Genomic DNA, 18,612 nt, shown 5'->3' with positions numbered 1-18,612 from the left:
ATACAGCATAGTCAGAAATAAAGTAGTCATAAATCTCAAAAGGAAAGTACATTTAATCCAACATACAACCCGAATGCATAGCTAAATAATGGCACCTCTATCGTTGTTTTTCCCTATATTAGCATTGTTTTTAAAGTTACAATACAAGCCATTCACAAAGCTCACAGATTATTTTGAAACATTTTAAATCAAAAATTCAAGCCTGGAAAAAGATCATATTTTACCTACACAAACATAAATCAGAAGTAAAAGCCGAAACAGATCTGAAACCGCAGATCTTCCCAGTCATGCAGGTATGGAAAACAACTGTTCTATGATGGACTCTCAGGAACCAACTGTTTGTAGTCTATCACACAGGCTGACTAAGTCACTAACGCCTCTGGCCCAGTGGACACCTCACTTCTGTTTGAAAAGTGGTGGCAGCTGAAGGAAGAGATATTGATGGCTCACTAGTGGTTGAACAGCTGAGAAACCATTGCTGTCTTCTTCTATTACACCTACATCAGCAAAGTCACAGCTTGTAAAAGCCCACATGGTGAGGCCTTTCAGGCGAACTGCTCACTCAAAGTATGTGGCAACATTTTCCTCTGTTCTTTAAGTTATCCACAATGAAAGGTTCTCAAATGCGAATTTACCAGTGTCAGGTAAAGAAAAAAATCCAAACTCCAGCACTCAATACTGTATCTAGAAATAAAGACTTTCGAATGAAGTAAATGACAAAAGCAACAAGCTTTTGCAACAGTGGAATGATTTTAATTATATGACATACACATGAGTATATGATGTTGTAACTGATGGGCTTTAAGCCATAGCGTCAAGAAACACAGGCGTGGGGTAATTTCTTGGATTAAAGAAAATGCAGTCAAAATAATGGGTGTTTATTCACCACCTAATATATTTCCAAGGTCTCATGATTTACTACGGTATCTAAATGATACTCCCCAGGTCCACAAAAGGGGGAAGTTTTTTTTAAACAAAACATTACAGCAAGACAGTCATATTTCTAGTTTTAATTATGAACAAAAAACATTTAAATGAATTAAGTTTGATCAATATACTGTATCAATAGTTTTATGTCACAATAGATCTAATTGTAAACTACTGAGTGGATTAACAGGATTATCAAATGTACTACTCTGCTACAGGACCTTTTTAAGATTAACAATGAAGATTCCTAAAGCTCCTTGAGCTGTTCAAGGGTGTGTATGACATCAGTGGTTTATTGAGTAGAAAGATAATCAATGAGCATTATTAAAGCCTCGTCAGCAGGATCTTAAATAAAAGCACGAATTAGATTGCTCTCTGTGACAGCAGGAATCATGACCTACCCTATAATAATTAGGTTGATGACCAGCCTTCGAAAGGATGAGTCTAATCAATCTCACAGGCTAGGGACTTACACATCCAAACTAAAACTCCAGAAAAAAAAACACAGAACTAAATGCTTCAACATTTCTGATTTGCAGATTAGTATGTTACAAAAATAAGACAACACAAAAAAAGAGAAAAAAAACTCAAAAAAAAGGCAAAGAGCAAGAACCTATTTACTGTGAATAACTGCAAACAAAGGCAAAACCAAATAAATTCTTGCATTCCATGAGTGAATATTTGTGCACTAATGATAGTTAAAATGTACATACATTAAAAAGAACGTTATGATTTTGCTATAGAAGTTAGAAGGAGGAAATCATCTCCCACAGCTCCAGTGTATGCAATACTATTTTTTTGAACCACAGATTGTGGGGGTGGCATGGAAGGGAGGGAAGAAATAAACCTGAGCAAATGGAAATCGAGAGAGTGAAATGTATTAGCCAGGGCTCTACCCAGGAGTTCAGTAAATGATATTCACTACAAGTGCATTATCAAAAAGCATGCTGTGCAGATCCACCCTTACAAAACCTGCTCATTTGGAGGTCTTTCATGAGAACTGCTGTTATTTGCCACTGTGAGGACTCCCACCAACACAGCTGCAACATTCCCCAGTTGAGCAGGTGGGAATCCATCTACCAATACAAATGGATACCAGGAGGTTTTGAAGCCCACCCAGCTTTTCAGAGAAATGCTTCCACCACCTCCCCCAGAACTTAACAGGATGGTGATATTTTTGGCACAAACCCAGGCTGGTGAGGAGAGCTACTTATTGGACCAGGAATCACCTACAAAAAGAATTCTTTACAAAAGTGATCAACCAAAAAGGTTTTGTTTGTCATTTTGCTTTCATATAAAAAAAATTGCCCCTTCTGGTCAATCCAGTCCAATTCTCTTCCTTATCCTTGTAACCTAGGATCCATAGTTAATGCTCAACCTTAAAAACTGCAAAATCCACAAGTCCTTCCACAAATTTTGCAACCTCATTGTCTAATTAATATCTGAGCTGCTTTCCCATCTTCAGTCAACCGAACAAAAAAAGGGAGATTTTGTTTTCTCTCTGGTCACATACAGTAGCTCAAAGTATTGTCAAATGCAGTCTCCAAAGTTAGTTGTCAATTAAAACTTTGCAGCCTAATCCTCTCAGACACAGCACTTTGGAATCTACAATAACAAATAGCATGATCACAGGTTTGCCAAACAGACTTAGAATCAGGTGGTTCAGCAATGAATAATAAAAACAGGACTTGCATTTTAAAATAAAGAACAAAGTCAAATTTTATTGCTGATTAAAAAACAGCTTAAACTGGAAACAATCAAATAATCCAGAATCAGACTACTTTCAAAATTAGGAAGTTTTAACCGGTAAAAAAACAACACTCGAGAGTTAAGTTCCATTGGTGCCTAAACTGAGGGGTGACCTTATAGAGGTTTACAAAATTATGAGGGACATGGATAGGATAAATAGACAAAGTCTTTTCCTTGGGGTCGGGGAGTCCAGAACTAGAGGGCATAGGTTTAGGGTGAGAGGGGAAAGATATAAGAGAGACCCAAGGGGCAATTTTTTCATGCAGAGGGTGATACGTGTATGGAATGAGCTGCCAGAGGATGTGGTGGAGGCGGGTACAATTGCAACATTTAAGAGGCATTTGAATGGGTATATGAATAGGAAGGGTTTGGAGGGATATGGGTCGGGTGCTGGCAGGCGGGACTAGATTGGGTTGGGATATCTGGCATGGTTGGCATGGACGAGTTGGACCGAAGGGTCTGTTTCCACGCTGTACATTTCTATGACTCTAAGATAATTTCAATGCCAGAGAGCTATTGAAAAAATAAGCAAAATGAAAATAAATACAATAACTTGCATTGATACACTGCCTTTAATTGGGTCAAAATGAGCACAGAAAAATACATATTTGATGCCTTTTTTAAAACAAGGCATTGAAGTTAGAATAACTAAGTGCATTAATACTATGTTTTGCAACATATGTTAAACAGCCCACTTGATACAGAGTTTAAAATTCATAGAAGTGTGAGATTTAACAGCAATCTATTGAGAATTTAGGTTATGCATTAGGTAGCAACACTGCTTTGAAAAAAAAAGGTTTTACAAAAAAAATTCTAAATTTGTGAATAATCCAAGCTTGGTGTGGTTTTCTGCATCAGTTTAAAAGTTCAAGCCAAGCAACAGTACAATTAAGCTATCAACTTCCAAATAAAGCAATTCGAAATATTGGAAGAGCTTACATAAAAATATGACATTCCAGATTCTCAGACACTAGCCATTGTTGAAAGATTTAGGAAAGGAGCAATACTGCCAAATGAAATCTAAAATTTACATTCCACAATGAAGCTCACACAGCTCATTAGTCTTAATTCAATTCAGGAGTATTAAAAAAATTCCAAACTGCACTTTGCAGCTGTGTACTCTTAGAATATGATCAGTTCATATATTTTATAAATACAGTACTTTGCAGTAATATGGGACATTGCACAAGGGACTTTCAGTTATGCAGCTGTGCTAGGTCAATTCTGAAACTCCTCTTCGTAAAAGATCTAGTGCCATAAAAGGTAAGGAAATAAATCTAGTGCCATGGTGGCAGGAAAATAAATGGACTATGTTCTGAGGTAAGCCTATTAGCTGCATGCAGAGTAACTGTTTTAAAGTGATCACCCATCATACTTTTGAACAGAATAAAAAAAAGTGGCTAGTTTAAGTCTTCAGTATATTCTGCATATATGCAATCACATTGTCAGACTTGAGACTTTTAATGGATTTTCAACAATTCAACACAGCCCGTACCCAATCCCAAAATCCTGTGGGTTTTGGCCTTGTCTGACATGGTAGCCTTGAATTATTAGAACTAAAACTGGATTCTTCTGCTTTGGTTGGCATCACACTCTAACGCTCATATTCCTTCAAGATGTTTGAATGATATGAAATAATCACACTGCTATGACCAGTTTTCTTTGGGGTTGTTTTCTGGGACACATATTGGCCAGGACATCAGGGATAACTCCCACCCACTGTTGTTTGAAATAATGTTATATGGAATCTTTTACATCTGTCCATATGGGACCTATGTTTAACATCTGATCTGAAAAAAAGTAAACTTCCACAGAGCAGAACTTCCTTAATGCAATCATGTGTCAGTTTTGAGTTTTTTTAGTACTCAAATCCAAAATGCCTGTGTGTGTGCACCATGTATGTCTCTGTGTGTGTGTGCACGTATGTGGTGTAAGAGGGTATTAGCAACTGAACCAAATAATAGAGATTGAGATGTGGCCTTGGCCAAATAAATAACCTTAACTATTTGCCTACTCTAATCTATTTAACAAAATACAAGGCAGCTAAAGTACACTATTCAGCTGCAACACACCAAGGGAGGGGGATTCCAAAACTGTCACAAACCTCAAAAGATCAATCAGACAGTCAAGCTACATGGAAACGATGTGGTCTTGTCTGAAAACTGGCCATACACTTTTAAAGAAATGCAAGGCAGCTCGAGCATAAGGTGGAAATTATGAGAACTCTCAAGTTGGAAATGCTGGTGAATATGTGTAGCGTGATTGAATGGTGTTTGGAGCGGAGGTGTAGGGGAGAGAAAAGAGATGGAGAACTGATACTGATCAATGTTGACAGGTTTCAATATGTTGTACTGGGACGTAGCCTTTTCTTTTAAAAAATGCTGTTACATATACTTATTCTTCTTCTTCTTCTATGATTGAATATTCCTTTTTGGAATTCAATTGGGATCAGCAGCCAGATTTTAATCCACATTCTAAATCATGTAATTGGTAAGGGAAGACAGTTCCTTTCTCAAGGCTGACAGGTGAGGGAATGGACCTGGAAATGTTTCAACAAGGAACCCAAGGAGGAGTGAAAAAGAGAGCAGATCCTGAATTCAAAAAGGTGGTGCAGGGAATTGAATGGGGAATGCAGAGAGAGAGAGAGAGAGAAAGAGAAAGAAAGAAAGGAGGAAAAGTGAGATAGATATGTTATCCAGCTGGCAAAACATGCAGGCCAAAAAAAAATGTTAAGTATGGGATCCGAGGGAACATGGGATTGCAAGGGGTCAGAGAGCAAGAGAGTTTTCAGATGAAAAGGGAATTAAAGGGAAGTCAATTATGCAAGAGACTGTTTGATTGATTGCCACTGAATTGTGTTAGTTTGGACAATTTTCTAAATCAGAAATTGCTCAAGAATGTCAGCAGGTCTGGCAACATCTGTGGAGAGAAATCAGAGTTGACGTTTCAGGTGCAGTTTTGAAAAATGGTCACTGGACCCAAAACTTTAACTTTGATTTTTCTCCACAGATGCTACCAGACCTGCTGAGATTTTTCAGCTATTTCTTTTTGTTACAGACTTCCAGCACCTGCAGATTTTTATTTTTTAAAAAGTTTTTGTCTTTTTGTAAATGAACTGATCACCTAATGTTGTGTGCATGGTCCTGTCACAGATGCTGTTCACTACAATATGTTATAGATGACTGTGTTACAAAACAGCAACATATTTTTCCAATCATAAACGTGACCTGGATGCTGATGAATTACACATTTACCTGTGATAATTATAACAATTAACATAGCCGAGTGAAAGTTCACAGAATTCAGGCACTTGTGTTTTACCAACTGACAGAAGATGCATCAGTGATATCCTGCATGATATTTGCACTCATGTCATCACTGAACAGATCATTACAAAGTCTTTCCACAACATATCTTGGAGATGCCAGTGTTGGACTGGGGTAGAAAAAGTTAAAAATCTCACAATACAAAACCAGGTTCTCGCCCAACCCATTTATTTGGGAGCACGAGCTTTCAAAGCACTGCTCCTGCATCTCCTCAACAACCTGATGAAGGAGCGGCGCTTTAAAAAGCTAGCCCTTCCAAATAAACCTGTTGGACTATAACCTGGTGTTGCGTGATTAACACAACATAATTCTTCGAAAAGTACTTAGAGATTGTCATTAAGCCCCTCACGAAACACACAGCTCCCAATATGATAATCACACCCAGGTAACTGAGACAATAAATGTGTTCATTTGAAATGTGAAATTATTCTAATGTTAACCTTAAATGTGAAAAATTGGTGAAAAAGCACACAATTCTTTTTTTGTATCTGTTACAAGTAACTGAAGTACACAAAGATCCCTGTTATGTGAAGGTACTGTACATGCATTCTGAAACTATCCTATAATGAACTGCAGAGGCAAATGGTATTATAAGCAAAACTTTGAAGATTTGGAATAACCCAGAAAAGAGGTAACACAAGGCTCCCCAGACAGGAGACAGGACCCCATTAAATACCATGCTATGAATATAAATTATGCCCATGTCACTTGAACAAAACATCGTTAAAAACCCTGCAAATTTAGTTGTGATTCAGTTTAAGACTAAAACGGACTAATGATTGTTATCTGCACTAGTGGATGGCAGTGCAAGAAAATATGAAAAATGCTAAGCAGAGGACACAGCAGATTCAAATAAGCTTAGCTGACCCTGCTCCATTGCATACAGGAAAGTTGCTTCAATGACAATAATTGATCAGATGGACCAATGGACCAGAGAATGGCAGATGGAGTTTAATTCAGATAATGTATGACATTGCCTTATAGCAAGGCAAACCAGAGCAAGACTTATACAGTTAGCAGTAGAGCCCTGGGGAATGTTGCCAAACAGAGACCTAGAGGTGCAGGTGCATAGTTCCTTGAAAGTGGAATCGCAGGTAGACAAGGTAGTGAAGGTAGTGTTTGGCCCACTGATCATAACATTGAGGATAGGGAGGTGATGTTGCAGCAGTACAGGACATTGGGGAGGCCACTTTTTGAATACTGTGTACAATTCTGTTTACCTTTCCATAGGAAGGATGTTATTATACTTGAGAGAGAGTGCAGAAAGGATTTATAAGGACACAGCTAGAGTTGGAAAGTTTGAAATATAGGGAGGGGCTGAAATGCCCTGGGTCTGTTTTCCCTGGAGCAGAGGCTCAGAGGTGACCTAATAGAAGTTTATAAATTCGGGGGGGCATGGATAGGGTGAATAGCCCTGGTCTTTTTCCCAGTGGTGGTGATGGTTGGGGGAAAGAGTCCAAAACAAAAAGGGCATACAGCATGAGGGGGGGAAAAGGTTTAAAAAGGACTGATGGGTAGCTTTTTCATGCAGCAGGTGGTCAGTACATTGTATATGGAATGAGCTGTCAAAAAGGAACTGGCAGAGGCAGAGACAATCACAACGTTTAAAAAGGAACCTGAATGGGTATATGAAATTGGAAGAGTTTAGATGGTTGTGGGCAAAATGCTGGCAAATGGAATTACATCTGATTAAGATATCTGATCCATGCACATGAGTTGGACTGAAGGGTCTGTTTCCATGCTGTATTACTCTGACGCTACTGCTCTAAACTTGAAAATTGATGCCTAATTTGAATGATGTGAAATTAAAGCAGTAGGTTCTACACATACGGATTCCAAAGTGGAAATATAAAGAACAGCCAGCAGTGGCTTGCATTTATCATGAAGCAAAAAGGATTTGGACATGGTCAAACATGTTTTCTGAGTAACATCCACATCCTACAATAATATTTTTATAAAACCTTTAAAAATAATGAAATATCACAAGACACTTCACAAAAGCATTACAAAACAAAAACTGAGCAACAAGGATTTCATCAGTCAGACAACCAAAAACTTGGTCAAAGGAATAGATAAAATGTGGAAAGTTAGATCGAGATGTTCAGACATGAATTTCAAAACTAATGTCCGAGGCATTGAAATGATGGAGAGATTAAAAAAAAAGTCAGGAACACACAGATCTCAGACTGTTATTAGGAGATGGATGGAGTCAGTACCTAGGATTTGGAACTTGGAATGGGAACTTTAAATAATGAGGTCTTCAAACAAAAAGGCCAGCATTGTTGACCGCAAGATTTTTCAAAATGTTCAATTAGACTTTGAAATTTCAAATAAAATTTTGAAAAAAATACAGATATATCCAGTTCAAATGGAGGAAAATTTCTGCTCATCTAGTATTGAATGTCTGATGAGCAGTCTGATAACTTAGCATCAGTGGAGACATTGAGAAGCTGTAATGGGTCACTATGTGGTCATTTACCCTATGCTTTAGGATGTTCCCAAGGGAGCCCATGTTGATGAGAAACTAAATAGTGGCAATGGAAAAAAAAGACTCCTGAGAACACCAGAGTTTATGTTCCACAGTGATTCTGTGGTTATGATTAAACTGAAAAGAATGGAACCAGATGAGAAAAAGGCTCATTCAGCTGGATGACTATGAAGAAAAGTTGCAGGAGGATTTTAGTTGGCCCTCTCAAAGGATCCAGAGAGGCAATCTTTAACACGGTCAAATAGAATACCATTTGTAACTTCAGTAAGAGTCATTTTGAAACTGTGACAGGGAGAAAACCCGACTAATAAGATTCAGTACAGAGTTCTGGGAAAGATGGCCAGCAACATGTTCAAAAGACTTGGGAGGGGAAAGAGAGATTGGTGATTGAGTATTGGTTTGCAAGATCACTGAAGTTGATTCATCTTTTAGGAGAAGGGATCCTGGCTACACTTCTGATTTGCAAGATGAAGTTCAATGCCTAAAACTATACAAATCCTGGATGTAAAAATAATTCCTATTTTCACCACAGGTGGCGTGATGGAAGATTATCTGGCACAGCTGGGCTAGAAAGAACCTAACTATGCTGTGTATTATGAAGGGGAGCCTAGGCCTTCAACAGCTTTCCCAACAAGATGTAAAACATATGAAAACACAGGGGAGGCCAGAAAAAGGGACAGCATTAAAGACTGAAATAGAACTACGATCTGTGGAGTGCAACATCATAAAAGAAAAATTATTTGGCTCTGATCTTGCTAAATGAAGTCAAAATGAACTTCACATTAAAAAACGTTCCATTGCATTCCCCTCACCCCCTCCCAGTATTGAAGGCAGGTTTAGGTAATTACTAATGAAGTGTCTAGATAGTAGCTCGCAATCCTAAAATGTAGACAAGACAGTCTGATTTACAGTACAATACTGTACTGAGTTCTGTACTCCCAAATAGTGCATGTTACATTACTTTCAAAAAAGACACATCATTGCTTTTAAAAAACAGTCTATGTTACACATTGAGACAGCACAGTTTATGAATTTTTTTTCAAGCATTCTAAGTAGAGCTTTGCAGATATCACAGAATGTCATTCATGGTTTTATCATAAGCCAAGCGAATAAGCACAATCCAAAATAAAATAAAGCTGAAATGGCAAGGTTGAATCAGAACGCAATGTTCCAACACTATTCATTATGATCACAAAATTAAAAACACGAAGGCTCAAAAATACACAGCAATGGGACCAATTTTAAACTGCATAAGTGAATAAAGTTTTGAGAGAGTAAATTCTCACCCAACATGTCTGTTGAGGATGTCATTTTTATTTTTAAGTCAAACTCTCCTCTTCTCAGCTGACACAAGAACATGGTCTGTCAGCCAGATCTTCAAAATCTTGCTTTCCTTCTTAAAAGGATTTGTCCCTGCCCCCACAATGATGGAAACCCATGTGGTAAAATTTAATAGACACAATGGCAGCAGTAACAGGAAGAACTAGCTGTGGACTGAAGTTTGAAATTCAGCACTAAAATACGACATATCCAAAACAGACTTTTCAGGATTAGTGATTAAAAGATATTCCGAAGGTTCAACAAAAATTTTAACTAATTTCAAAAACAATGTAAATGAATTGAAACTCAATAGAATTTGTGCCTTATAACTCTGTAACCCATTTTCAACTATCCATTATCCTCAAAGGAAATTCAAGACAGTTTCTGTCATTAAAGATGCAGCCACAATATTTCCTCAACAATCCCAGCGTTATCCATTGAAATTGACAAAGCTTAAGAAAAACTCTTCACACTAGCAGCTTAAGCAAAAATTTTTCCCAGGTTAGTCTCATACTTTGCTTTGAACACAGGACGATTGTCAAAGACTAAGAATTTGCATTTACACAGATAGAATGGTTTGGGATTTTCTACAAATCAATGAATTATACAGTCAACATGGTCAGCCAAATTTTAAAGACTAAGATCCCATAAACAGAAACTTATATAATACATGCTTTGGTCAGGTTAGCAGAGGAGAAATATTGGTCAACATACCCAGAAAAGCCTCTCCTCTTCAAGCAGATTGATTGAAGAGGCAGGTAGGGCTTGAATCAATTTCTAACCCAATAGACACACTGCACTGACATGTCAATTTGGGTTGTTTCCTCAAGTCTTGGAATAAGGCTCAAGTCCACAATATTCAAAACAGTACAGGAAGAAAGGCAGGGATCTAAGTTTGTGTGCCAAAATAATCCAATAAACATACTGATTTAGGTTGGAGTATAGAGATAATGAAATGTCACATGCTCCATTTAAAAAAAACTGAAGCATCAGAATTTATTGGATGAAAAAAAGTTAAGGAAAATCACATTATTGTGTTTAATTCATTATATTTCATGTTCAGGCAGCAAATTAGCAATTGTTATCTTACGTAGCAAGTGTGTCAAGTTAATTAATGCTGAATCACTCTGTCAACCAATGGTGGTCAGCCAAAGTAACTGCTTTGAGCCACTAAATAAATTAAAATCAACACTCACTGCTGAGAAAGCATTCTTTGCAATGGTTCAATTTTCGTAGGATTGCTTCATTGGCCAGTTGCTGTCTCAATTAGCAGCAGTCTCATTACAGAGTCTCAGGTCAGAGTCATTCAGCATGGAAACAGACCCTTCAATCCAACTCATCTATGTTAACCAGACATTCCAATCGGTCTTAGACCCATTTGACAGCATTCAGACCGTACCCCTCTAAACCCTTCCTATTCATGCTTTTTAAATGCTGTAATTTTTCTGCTTTTCTCTGGCAGCTCATTCTATTCATGTACCATCCTATGTGTGAAAACGTTGTTCCTCAAACACAATGTCAAAAGCCAAAGGACCTGTACTATGATGTCCTATTCAGCCTCCCCCGATAACTCAAACCCTCCAGTCCTGAAAACATTTTTGTAAATCTTTGCTGCAGCCTCTGATGTTTATTGACATCTTTCCTGTAGAAGAACAACCACAATTGTACATAGTATTCTAAATGCAATTTCACCAATATCCAACTGCAACATGACATACGCAATGTTATGACTGACAAATGTCTTTTTCACCACCCTATATACCTGTGACTCCAATTTCAAGGAACATGCACCTGCACCCCTAGGTTCCTTTGTTCAACACCACTCCCCAAGGCCCTACCATTAATTGCTCAAGTCCTGCCCTGGTTTGCCTTTCCAAAATGCAACATCCCACATTTATCTAAATTAAACTCCATCTGTCACTCCTTGTCCCAAGTAATCAAAATTTCATTGTACTTGAAAAGTAATTTTCTTCACTGTCCACTACACCACCTGTTTTGGTGCCTACTGTAGAGACATGAGCATGTAATTTAGGTTGCCACTACAACATATTCCGAGAGCTGCTACACTCTTGGATGTGCCAGAATTCAGAGGAGGGGTTAAATCATGGCCATGTCCAATGTTGGTGCAACAGATATCATAATATTATTTTAAAGATAAACAGGGGAGTTATAGAAGTAGGAGAAAGTGTGGACTGCAGATGCTGGAGATCAGAGCTGAAAATGTGTTGCTGGAAAAGTGAAACAGCATCCAAAGAGCAGAAGAATCGACGTTTCGGGCATGAGCCCTTCTTCAGGCCAAAATGTATCCATCAATCAACATTAAAACAGATTATCTATTCATTGTGCTCCACACAAAAGGAACACTGCATGTCCAACACTATAACAGTGATTACATTTTGATAGTACTTCATTTACTTGCATTGCCTGTAGACGCTTTGGACGTATTAAGGTCACAAGAGGGACTATAGATGTTTCTTCTTTCTAACTAGACTGATTCTTTATCACAGAATTATCCAAGTGCAGAAGGAGGCCATTCAGCCCATCATGCCTGCACTAGCTCTTCAAACATGCACAATTTTTATACCTCAATAGCTAGTCAATCTTCTATTCAGCAGCCAAACATTCTATTTCTGTTCCTATTTCACATAATCATCATCAAACCACACTTCATATAGGGTGGATTAGGAAGCTTTTCACTTCTGCTCTCATGAGTAATCATGTGGTATAAATACACAAATGTAAAACCATTACACCTTCACCCAAAATCTAAACTTGCACATGTTTTAAACAGCTATCCGAGTATAATCAGAAATGGGAAACGTAACCAAAGTGTTAGGGCCAATTGTAACACGTCACTGCACCCAGGCTGTGATTAAATAAAAAGTGAAGTCTGGTAATCCACTCCGAAAATATCTTGACTATACTACTCACTTCCATGCTATTTAATTTTCAATCAATCACTGTGCATCAGGATAGTTTTAAAAAGTACATGTTATTCTGAAGTAACTGTCCATCTGAAGAGCAGCAAATTAAAACAAATTGACACAGCAAGCATGGGAAAACAAATGCAGAAGATGAGCATGTCCATCAATTAAAAGAGAGCACACACGCGCGAGATTGAGAAGAACAACAATTGGGAGGTGGAGTGAAGTGTCTTATACCCTTGATGACTTTGCATTAAAAACAGCCACTGTGGTACAAGCCCTCAAAAAGTTCTAATCGGTATCCCACATTTAAAAACATAAATTAAAAAGGTTTTTCTTTTTCTGTTTAATGGTGTTTGTAGAGAAGGGCAGCTCTTGCATGTTCTTTACTATTCAACCAGAAGATAATTCATACTGCAAAGATTATTTCAGACCGAGCAGACTAGACCTTACTAGTTCCAATTTCCAAATCATAGATTACTAATCAATTTAATTTGGCTGGTTAAATATGCTGCAGAGACATCATCTTGTCCCTTAGGAATATAAATGCAAGTTTTCCATTGTGTACCAACAAAGTGTTGCAGCATTTCTTTAGAATACTGTTGCTAGTTTGTAGTACACACGACAGTAATCATGCAAGAGGTGTTGTATTGGGTCCACACAAGCAGATTTTTTTTTTAAAAAGGTACCTAAAGCACACTAAACATTATTTATTCTTTCACTTTTGAGTTCTGTCTTTGGAGGGCATCTTAAATTATAATTAACACTTATTGATTGCAGACTGTGACTAGTAACTGACTAACTGAGCGGTTATGAATTTAAGAATGCTACACAGGAATTAAATGCTGTTTTGGTGAAATATTGGAGCGTATTGGATTGAATTGTAATTTCTAAACTATCCAAATATTGCTATGGGTAAAAGGAAATGAGCTCAGCTATAATCCCATATTGCTCAATATTATTTTTCATCTGTATTATTTGAGTGTTGTACAGACAATTAGAACGCGTTTGTTCAGAAAGTCAATACTGCAAAGATAACAAAGGCTATTGTTACCACACATTTTCTTAACATTATTGATGGAAAAATGAACTCTTATTCCTTAGAATGATATTGTAATTTATATGCATTTAAAATTAAGACAAGAAAAACAGGAAAATCCTAATTGCACTGCCTGCTGTAACCTCTATCTTTGGGTTAATATTTGGTAGCTGGTCCCAATTGCTGCTTCCCTTTTCTATTTCCTCCATTCCATTTCAGTTGCAGTTTAGGATTTTTTTTTACAAAGTAAAAGCATTGCTTTGTGTCTTTGCTCCCCCTTAATCCTTGACCTTACTGCCCACTTGTCTCAATAATATCTTGTCACAATAACAGGTATTCAAAGCCTTGGCTTGAAATGTGCCTTGCCAGACAAGTGTGCACTCAGATGCAAAGGCTTTCTTATGAAGCTTATTGCTTTAGCCTCTCATCAAATATCATAGAAATCTCAAAAGATCTAATCTAACAGCCTTGCTGTTCGATAAACCCACTGAACATGCTAGCTGCAAGCTTCAGACTACGTATCTCTGGAACCCCAAATGACACTTTCATATTGCTTAAGATATAATACAAAGTAGGAGTACAAAATAGCTACTTCAATTGATTAGACCATCAAAACAAAAAAAATCTCACATTTAAAGTACAACATACAAAAATCTTCATATTCAGTGCTTAAACATATGAAAATTCTATGAACAACAGAGCATGTTCCTAAGCTGAGCAAAGTTTTCCAGCTGCACTTATTCTACAAGAATTATCATTACTACAGATGAGAAAACATAGACCAAAGTAATATTTACAAAGCACAGCTAAAAGTCAGTATCATTCAGCTGTAGATAAGAACCTCGAATTGTGACAGGAATTAACAACTACAAATTTCACCACAATGTATGATTCAAACACACCAGATGCAGGTGCAAAAAGTTAAATCCACAGCCAAGCTGTACAGTAAAAAACCATATGCCCTGTTACAAACATATGAACTTGCAAGCCTACACTGGTTGCATTATTATATTGTATTTCCAGTGTATACATTACAGGAGGATCTGCATATCAGTGGTTCGCAAAGTATAAATGCTGATTTACAGTGCGTTATACACCCTTTACATTGATTCTATGCTACCAGAGTATAGTTACTCTACTTAAAATAATTGAATCTTACAGATGGTCCAAGCATCACATCAATAAAATTGTGCAACCTTCCAACAGTAGAGTTAATTATATTTATAACACAACTTAATTTCTTAAGCACTTTTAATTAGCAGAAAGCATTTTGCAATTGTCTCCCCACCACCAACCCCATCCCCGGTGCATACATGTGTCAAACATTCACAACTGACTACAGTTTGGAGTAAATAACTATTTGCATTTGCATAGCAACTGTCACATCCCGACAGAGCTCACAAGGTAAACACCATACAAAAAAAATTAATAAATCAGGGATGTCAGGTAAATGTTTATACAGAATTATACATTTTTTTTATAAATTTTGCTTTTGTGTGCAAGACTCTAGTCCATAAATGAAAATATTACCCAGTCGGTTCCTTAATATATTATTCAAACAAAAGTATTTGCTTTGCTGCAATAGTTCCCCGTTCTGACACTAAAGTTGCATGAAATCTAGATAATATTCAGTCATGACCGATAGGCTCTATTCTACAATTAGCTTTCAGTGAATGGTAAATTTTCTGCAACTGTTTCCAACGTATCACAAAAAAATTTCTTGGACATTTAATCCCTCAATTTAACCAGCTACTTTTAAGTCAAGGGACGCTCGTATTTAGGATTCATGGTGAGGGAGCTGTTAGATCGTAATTATGTGTTGAAGGACAAGGTACACATGTATATTATTATAGCAAGGTAGTATTGATCAAACACTTAACTTTACACAATCCTTCCATTGATCTGCACAAGGTTTGAACTCACTATTTGCTTCTTGCATCCAAATAGAACATTCTGCTTCATAATAAATCGAACAGAGAAATTAATCTGATTCTAGCTAATACCATGTAAGCCATTTTTCTCATGTTTTCAGGAATACTTAATGAACTCAAAAGAAATTTGTCTGCATTTTGGAATCTGAAATGTATCACAGGAATTGCAGTTTTGTATGCTGCACCTTCATACAGCTTAGTACAAAATAATGAGTACAATTGTACAATCAAAATGTTGTGTTTGACCCTTTTACGTAATGCAATTTATTATTGGTCAGAATCTGTACATTAAAAACTGACAGGAGTAGCATCTAGCCTAATAAACATGAGAATATTATAGAAAGACAGCTACAACCTATTTCATTACAAAACTTTTGCAGCATAATACCACATTTATCCAATCTCATAAAACAAACCACAAATTGAAAACAAAAATTGAAATCATTGACTGTTAAAAGGCCATCATACTAACTTTTGATCACTAAGTTCACAATATTGCATTACACAACAGACAATGAAATAAACAGGCAATGTATCAAGTAACACATTTGGACAAGTAATGCCATGATACCATCCAACAAGAATCGAAAACACAGTCTTTTAGCTGCCCATTTTTTCCCAAGAGCAGTTAAAAAGTTACTTTCAAATCAGGAATCCCACTTATTTCAACAACAATGAGGTCCACGCAAGGAATATTTTTGAAATATTGTTTACATCTAATCTTATGCAAAATAATTGCTACTTGGAATTTATAATATATTCTATACTTCAAATATACCAAAAGGGATCAAACTGTGCTGAATATACCAGCGGAAACATGCTTGACAAAACAAACGAAATGTCTTCACATTCAAGACTGCTTATAAGCAGTTTGAAATTAACTACTCTACTCACTGATGACTAAGCTGAGCTGTCAAACTATTAGGTTAATCTAGGACTTCCATCCTACTGTCAATCTCACGCTAAACAATATATTTCTGCATTTTCAATGTTAACACTATTAATACATTCAGCTAGACCCCTCGACCCCGCGCACGCAACTGAATGTTTTGGAAACTAGATGAATACTTCCAAACAGGGCATTTTTCATGGCTCCCTTCAGTGTACATATGACAGCCATTAATCGACTCAGAACGAAGTTATTCTGCTAATTCACTGATCCATCTGTAGACTAAGGATGTGAAAGAACACATTTTCTGGGTCCAAAATTACACAACACTTGAAATAGTTCACAAAATAAAACAAGCATGCAAGGTTTTTTTTAATAAAAAAAACACAGACATCATTCTCAAAATAAACATGTTTAGCCAGTCAATAAAAAAAAGTTGACTGAACTTACCACACAAAAAAAACTCACTAAATCCTGCCTTTGTGACTGTGGGCCTAACAATCCAGCTTCAAACTTTTCTTAAAAATAAAAAAAAATCGTGTACGTTCGCCGCACACTTCCAACAACTATTCGCTTTCTCCTACCCTTAATCAGAAAAATCCTTCAAGATGGGATGAAGGTTGGGGAGGAGGAGTGGGGGGTAGAATAAGAACAAACATGCCAGAATATTTCCGGGTTAATTTAAGCGATCAAGGCACTCACCCCCACTGTAACATCCCCTCAAGAGATAAAAGCCAAAGATGAAGAGGTTTTGAGGAGGGGACGGGAAACAGCCACGACTCAAATATAGCTTTTTTAAAAAAAATCCCCTTATTTAAAAAAAACAAACATATAAAATAAAAGTGAAGTGAGAGGTTGTAAAGGATTATTCACGCTGCTATTATATCCAGTCTGCCCCCTGAAAGCTCTGGTGCTGTTGCTGCTGTTTCTGTCATTTGCTGTGAGGCTGGAAAAGCGAATAATCCACTTCAAACAAACTCAGATTTCCCTGCCAAGCAGATACATTCGGGTGGCTAAGGGAAGCAGAAATGTTGCTATTTTTACTCACCACTCAGAGGATACTGTATCAGCCGCGAAATGAATAATTGTATCAAAAAGACACAATGTTGCTATTTTTAGTCTCCCACAGACAGACCTGCCCCTTCGCTCACAGCAGCAATCCTCCTTTATCCTTCCGCCCACCCAGGACATGGGGGGGAGTGAATCAAACACACACATTCCTCCCCCCCACCACCAAAAATACTAGATCCACCCCTCCAGCCATCCCCATTCCCACATTACCAACCCCACCTCCTCCCCCCAGGTTGTTGATAGATGAACCCCACTACATACACGCCGCCCCCCCCACCCACTCTAATAACAACAACACCAAAAGTGGGGCCTACTTTTTTGCCAGAGCCGCAGCACTGCGCGGAGTAGCACACAGCAGGCTAATGGTCTGACGTCAAACGCCCCCCTCCTTAAGGAGATTTCACATCCGCCACCTCCTTTAAAGGAGGGTATTACTCCCTCAAATCCGCACTTTTATGGTTACTACACCTCTGTTGCATTGAAGCAGTGTGGAGGAAAGGACTGAAGGTCTCGGCACCCCGAGATGATGGTGTTTTTGACCCTCTGGGCTCCGAGAATGTTTCCAGTTTGGGTCTAAATTCTCCCTACCTGCTATTGACGTCATGGGAGGGAGTGTGTGGGCGGTACCCTCTCTGAACGCTCCCTCTTCCTGATTGGCCGCGCCCCCCATGATTGACGGGCGCCTAACCAATAGTAAACCGGTCGGCTGGCAGGGTGGGGCCAATGGGCGAAGAGGAAGTGCAGTGTTTGGTTGAGCTGGGCGTTGGGGGCGATGAGGTTTGGTTGAGGGGACATCGCAGGGTCTGGTTCCTCAGGAAGAGGGTGGGGTGTGGGAGCATGGGCTTTACTCATTCATTTATGTGTCTGTTGCTGGAAATATCTAGAGTGTAACTATGTACTTTGTCCGGAGTGTCTGAGGAGAGCTTCAGTTGTACACACCAGCGCAGT

The 18,612-nt window shown here is 37.9% G+C and overlaps 1 protein-coding gene across 16 annotated transcripts in view; it reads right to left on the bottom strand.

Annotated features, from left to right (window-relative positions):
• mef2aa (myocyte enhancer factor 2aa) overlaps window positions 1-18,185 on the bottom strand; it is a 224,971-nt gene extending 206,786 nt beyond the window's left edge. For 6 of the 16 annotated variants that reach the window (XM_060853178.1, XM_060853195.1, XM_060853189.1 and 3 more), the window contains exon 1: window positions 17,642-17,753. The gene's annotated coding sequence lies outside the window, so the exon portion shown is untranslated. Of the gene's footprint in view, window positions 1-228; window positions 287-17,043; window positions 17,182-17,295; window positions 17,594-17,641; window positions 17,754-17,978; window positions 17,998-18,132 lie in introns of those variants that run through there. The other 10 variants (XM_060853193.1, XM_060853194.1, XM_060853192.1 and 7 more) reach the window with 7 other exon arrangements.
• Between the last annotated feature and the right edge of the window lie 427 nt (window positions 18,186-18,612).

This window comes from Hemiscyllium ocellatum, chromosome 39 (genome assembly GCF_020745735.1).
Source record: "Hemiscyllium ocellatum isolate sHemOce1 chromosome 39, sHemOce1.pat.X.cur, whole genome shotgun sequence".
NCBI classification, from domain to species: Eukaryota; Metazoa; Chordata; class Chondrichthyes; order Orectolobiformes; family Hemiscylliidae; genus Hemiscyllium; species Hemiscyllium ocellatum.
This window is presented reverse-complemented; position numbering and strand designations above follow the sequence as displayed.